Here is a 6,724-nt window from a genome sequence, read left to right as displayed (position 1 = left end):
CGAGTGGTTGAAGCACTGTTAATGGACCGTGTCCTCAGAACACTATTCTTTTCTTTTTTTAAAAGCCAGTGGTTCTTAAAATGGGGTCCAGGGACCCCCATGGGTTCATGGTGCCTAGGTTCTTCAGAGGGGGGGTCCCCAGCTAGCTGACTGGACCTTTAAGCGGTCAGCTAGCTGACTGGACCTTTAAGCGGTCAGCTAGCTGACTGGACCTTTAAGCGGTCAGCTAGCTGACTGGACCTTTAAGCGGTCAGCTAGCTGACTGGACCTTTAAGCGGTCAGCTAGCTGACTGGACCTTTAAGCGGTCAGCTAGCTGACTGGACCTTTAAGCGGTCAGCTAGCTTCACGCCCCACTCTAAAAAAAAAAGTGTTTCTTTTTTTTTTGTATTGAGATCCGCTCAAGAGAGCCGCGAGAGAGCTGAGATTTAACCCATTAAGACCGGGAACTGGTATCTTGTGTCATGTTTTTTATTTGAGCTAAAAAAGCATTATTTTACACATTTGGCTATTTTTGAAATGTTTTGAAAATGCGTGCAAGTCTTTGAATATAATATATATATATACAATTCTTTCTAAGGCAAACATTAACTCAAATCTTTGCATTTGGGGGGGGGTCCCTGACACAAAATATTTTGAGATGGGGGGGGGGGGGTCCGCGGCCAAATTCATATCATTTTGGGGGTCCTTGGCCATGGAAACGTTTGAGAACCACTATAGAGAAACATAACATTTTTCAGAAAACCGTTTAGGATTTAGAAGACATTTTGCAGAATCGGAACCTCAGGCCTCGATGGGTTTAGACGGTTGTGGATGAGGCGGGGGGGTGGATGAGGGGGGGGGGGGGGGGGGGGGGGGGGGGGGCGCCTCTGGCGGGGGTCCAGATGTATTGATGAGAGGCATGCCGTTAACCTAAGGACCTATAACTACTGCTGTGTGGACACGTTGGTCTTTCAGATTCCAGGTTTAATGGGTTAGATTTTTGTTGGGGTGTTTTTTTTGAGGTGGAGAACATTCCTACATGGTAAAAAAATCTTAAGCGTCGGTTTAACTCCCGGAGAGCGTAACAGAACAGATGGAACCAAATGGAACCCGTAAGGATCTCCGTGTGTAGAAGATTATTGTTCTATGTACGGCGTTCTATGTAGAGCTCCAAATCGTGCGGTTGGCGTCTACGAGGTGTTTGCGTTGCCAACGAGATGCGACATACCTGCGCTGACTTTTTCCAGGGTTTTAATTGGTTGTAATCAAAGCCCTTGACCAATTAAGACCGGGAACGCATCTGTGTATCATTTTTAGATTTCTTTTGGCTATTCAAAAAATAGCAGATCTACAAGCTCATAGCACGGCACCGAGTGCCGCGCTATGAGCTTGTAGATCTGCTATGTGTTTTTGAAAAATCATGACAATTTGTGCAAATCTTTGAATATATATATTTCTTAAAGCGAACATTTTTAACTCTCTCTGTTACAACTTCTGGGGGTTCCTGGAACAACATATTTTGAGATGGCGGTCCACGGCCAAATGCATATAATTTGGCCGTGTTCCTAAAAACTGTTAGGATTTAGAAGACATTTGACATTTGTAGAATCCACCCAGAAGCAAAGATTTGAGTTAAAAATGTTCGCTTTAAAAATATAAATATTCAAAGACCCACGATTTTCCCACGATCTTTCCCGAAAAATAGCAGATCTACAAGCTCATAGCGGTGCCTCGACTCGATGCGTTCCCGGATGGACTGGGTTAAAGCACAAGTCCAGTCAACTACTGTGTAAAAAAACAAGGATTCTCTCCCTCCTAAGATCATAGATGGCAAATAATCAACGTCTATGGAAGGAAACGTTGATAACTCTGGAGGTTGTGGGAGTGGTTAAGACAGAGGCAGATACTACGTTACACCAGACATAAGCATGTCGGAAGTACAAAAGTCAAAATAATCTGTCGACCCACGAAGGGTCCATTCGGTTCCATTTTGTACACTTCTTGGAGTTAAATCAACGCTAAAGGTTGTTTTTACTGTATATTACAAAACACTTTTGAGCGTGGGGGTCTAAGTAGGAAATGTAAAGTACACTAGCAAACACTGCTGACCAGATGAAAAAAACACATACAAGTTTTTTTCATGTTTTTTTTCTTTTTGTTTTGTTTGCGTTCTGAATTTGCATACTCTGTTTTAGTTTTCGCTCTGCCGGCCTTAAACCCAGAATGACACGTCGACAGAATGCAGTATTTATTCTGTGTAAAATCTGTTAAATGGCTCTTTTTTTTTTTTTTGGTGAAGATTTGGAGCATCTAGACTAGGAATAGTTGAGTGAATCCACCACTCCATTTAGTTAACATCTTTAACACATCCTTTACAGCAAAAGCAGAGGCATATTACATAGGCTAGCGCGTTACTGAGTGAACTTTCAATTTGAAGTGTGCAGGGAAATGTTTTATTTCTGTAGTTTACATCCTATTAACACACTCTTAATAACATTCCATTCCCGTTCAATGTAATGTAATATTTTGCACAAAATTAACTGCTGGCTCTGTGGCTCAGCTATTAGAAAGACACCATTTTACTCAAAGGTCCTTTTTTTCCTCCCCTGTTTTTTCCCCAAAATGAATATGAAGGCATTATGCTTTTTCATGAGACATTTTATGCTTTTATGTGGGCACAATGTAAACACTAGTACAGTGATTCTCAACTTGTGGCATTTTTTTTCTCTTTTCTTTAAAAACGTAGTAAAAATGAGTTTTCAATGTGACACCGATAAATAGGAATACTAGACCAGCGGTTTCAGAAGATTTTCAAGTGGGCCATGATGGTGAAAAGGTTGAGAACCACTGCACTATAGTTAATATACATAACAATGACATACTCTGGTTCGATTCCCGGCCAGTCGGGCATTGTGTGTCTGTGGGTGAGACACCGGGACAGACCCACAGACAGACGGCAGTCTGCAGTGGGTTAGAAATACAGCTGGACTGAATGGATTGACTTCAGTTGTAAGCAAACTGGGTCATCAGAACCAAACTTGACACCGGCCCCTACTACACCCATGGTGCCTAGAGATGACTAATAAATAATTAATACAATTATTCATTGACTGATTAAATAATTAATACAATTTAATTTGACCACCCAGTGCCCGTCCTCCCAGATTAATTTGTTTCCCATTGTTTTTTTCTTTTTTAAGCGTGTGTTGGAATTCTCAAAACAAACTAAAACAAAAACAGAGTTTTAAGTGCAGACTGTAGTTTGAGCAAAGGATCCCCCCCCCCCCCCTACAAAGCACTGTAATGGGAAGACAGTGACGCCTGGTGGCGAAGACGCCGTATGGCCAGCTCAGAATCAGCACTAGAAAGCAATATTATTAGTTCTCCTTTAATTCATAATAGAAAAGAAAAGGTACATTTTGTCTGAGCTTACACTCAATATTCTGGACCATTTATTATTATACTGTATGTACATTTGTATGGTAACTTATTTTGGATGTTTTATGGAGTTAAAATATCACTTGAATGAATGTAGTTTTTTAGTTTTCAGTAAAGCTGCTGAACCTTTGTTTTGTTTAACCCATTAAGACCTGGTCACTTTAGATTTCTTTGGGGCTATTCAAAAATAGCAGATATACAAGCTCATAGCGCGGCACCGAGTGCCGCGCTATGAGCTTGTAGATCTGCTATTTTTGAAAAATCGTGAAAATATTTTTTTAAATATTTTTTTCCAAAAAATTGTTAGGATTTAGATTTTTTTTAGACGCTGCCTCAGGTCTTAATGGGTTAAGTATAAGAGCATAAATATGTAATGATGATGATGATGTAATCAGGGGTTGTAAACTACTATCTTTAAATGTAACAGAGGTTTTGCACATCGCACCTCGGTACCTTTCATGCGTGTGGATTAATGTGTGTGTGTGTGTGTGTGTGTGTGTGTGAGTGAGAGAGAGAGAGTGGGCAAATGTGTGTCTTTCTTTTCTGGGAGAGTTTTTTTTCCTTTTTCTTTTAATTGTTGGTATTTCCGTGTAAATCTACGATCTGTTGAGATGATCAGTTACTTACAGTCTGTCAACTTTATGATATACGCTGTTTTGCAGAAAACTTTCTGAGTAAATATGTATTTACATTTTTCTAAAGGATGCAAATAAAGAATTTTTACAATGTGGCTTCGTGGTTCATAATGATTTATTTGACAAACTAAATCTGAAAACCATCTAAAAAAGGTTATACTGTAATAGTAGGACATTTTTGGGTGGTTTTTGACATGACATGGTTCTAGTTAGTGGTGGACAAGGTAGCCTTCAGTCAAAGTATTGATACTCCTTGTGAAAGTTGCTCTGTCAAATGTGTACTTGAGTGTTTAAGTACTGGAGTACAAGCTTTTAAGAAGTGAAGTAATCAAAAGTAGGTCTACATGGTTTTTAAAGGTATTCAAAAGTACAAGTACTTTTAAAAAAAAAAGTCCATGCATTGTTGTATTGAAAATGTTTATTTAAAAAAAATCATTTGGGTTAATGTTTAGTTTATTTGGTAAAATATTGGGTTCTGATTTGTGTAGATTTGTTTGATTGATTGTATGTCTTATTAGGCAAAAAGGTAAAACAGCAAAGTTACATTTAAACTAATTTGTCTAAAAGGTCTGTTTTAAAAAAGTCCTTGCGGTCGGGTCCTTAAAGGTCCTTGTGAAATATGATATTTATTATATGACACTCTCCCAAACAATACATTTTCTCATTTAGACTTTTCTTTTTCTTTCTTTCTTTTTTCCTTCCTTTTTTTTCTCTTCCAGGCTGCAGGTGTAGTTCTGTAGGCGCAAACCTCCCGCATCGAACCTCAAAAGGACTACAAATACTCGTCACGTGGGCGGCAGCGAGACCCGGAAGTACATTCTTTTCCGCTACGTGACGGAATATTTGGTAGAGATTTCATAATAATGATGATAGAATGCGTAGATCTGATGATCATTATGAACATGTTGTATAATGTAGATATAATATAGTATAACATGTTGATGTAAAGGAGGAATGCAGATAAAGTCTGCATTGTGTTTATGTCTTTATGGACAAAGACAGACGCGTTGAGGCTGTAAGTACTGGAACTATATACTACTGTAGGCCTGCAGACATTATTATACATTATTATATACATTATATTATACATTATTATATACGTTACATACATACAGTCAAAGTAAACGTTTTGCATTGTTTATTATTATTATTAATTCTCTGATACTCTCAACCAAAGCGGCGAAACAATAACATTAAAATACATCAACAAAATACAATCTGCAATGTATGTTAATATACATTATAATAATAACTAGTTACTGGGGTCTTCACACAGGGGGTCCGGGACCCCTAGGGGGTCCTCAGAGTTACTACAGGGGGTCCGCCAAATGTTTGTGTTTATGATTTTTTTTTTTTTTTTACCTTAAACCACTTGAACCCTTAATATCCCTTTTCTGAGGAGAACTTGAGCCAAAAATAGCAGATCTACAAGCTCACAACGCCTCAGATCTGCTATTTTTTGGCAAAGAGGCGTAGAGGGGAAAAAAGAGCAGAGCAAGAGAACAAAAAAAAGTTGAATCTGAAACACAATTTTATACAATATAGAGGAGGGGGTCCCTGCTGCCTTCATCTCTCTCTCAGCTAGGGGGTCCTTGGCCTGAAAACGTTGAAGACCCCTGACCTAGTACATCTTCCATTGGGTAGCCTTACTACAGGTTGAGAGGGCGGGTGTTTTGACTGATTGATTGAATACTTTATCAGCAGTTTGCTAAACAAAGCGCAGGAGAGTCCAGTTCAACACAAGGTCTGCTATTATAGAGGATTTTAAACCCAAGAAAGCGCTATGGCTTGTTTCCATTGGGGTCTTTTGTACTCAATTCGTCGTTTGTACTCAATTTAATGACAGACAAATATACCGTACAATACTATGCAAAACGTCTTATAAACGGTTAGAAAACAAAAACAACTAGAAAAAGTGCTCCTCGGTCGGATCACAGGTTGCCTCCGCCAGGTCAGGTAGGTTATTGTGATGATAGTGTGTGTGTGTGTGTGTGTGTGTGTGTGTGTGTGTGTGTGTGTGTGTGTGTGTGTGTGTGTGTGTGTGTGTATGTATGTATGTATGTATGTATGTATATACACACACACACACACACACACACACACACACACACACACACACACACACACACACACACACACACACACACACACACACACACACACACACACACGTATGTATGCTCAGACATCTTCGTCATATATTTTTTATCTCAGGTACTAGTGTAAATATGTAGATAACTTTGTTCTCTTGTTTGATCTCCCTTCCCACTTGCCCCCCCCCACCCCCCCCCCCCCCCCCTCTTCTTCCTATGGAAACAACGTTGTGATGGGAACGACAAGCGAAGGCGAATTTCACCCCCTTTTTTTACCTCGTATAAAACCTGTGATGTGACAATAAACCTGATTGTGATTGTGTGTGTTTCCGTGCAGCAGCAGCAGCAGCAGCAGCAGCAGCAGCAGCATGGTCAGACCTCCTGGCTGGAGATGCAGCAGTTTATTGGAGATCTGCTGACGTCTGGAAGCAGCTCCATCCACCACCACCAGTCCACCATGAGGGGGGAGCAGCAGCACCACCAGGACCAGGCCTTCCACCACCTGGCCTGGGGGGTGGCAGGAGGGGGGGCGGCGGGGGCCGACGCCCTGGGGCTGAAGGGGGCCGGCCTGGCATCCG

Source organism: Gymnoscopelus microlampas, assembly GCF_963454915.1.
Source record: "Gymnoscopelus microlampas genome assembly, chromosome: 3".
NCBI classification, from domain to species: Eukaryota; Metazoa; Chordata; class Actinopteri; order Myctophiformes; family Myctophidae; genus Gymnoscopelus; species Gymnoscopelus microlampas.
This window is presented reverse-complemented; position numbering follows the sequence as displayed.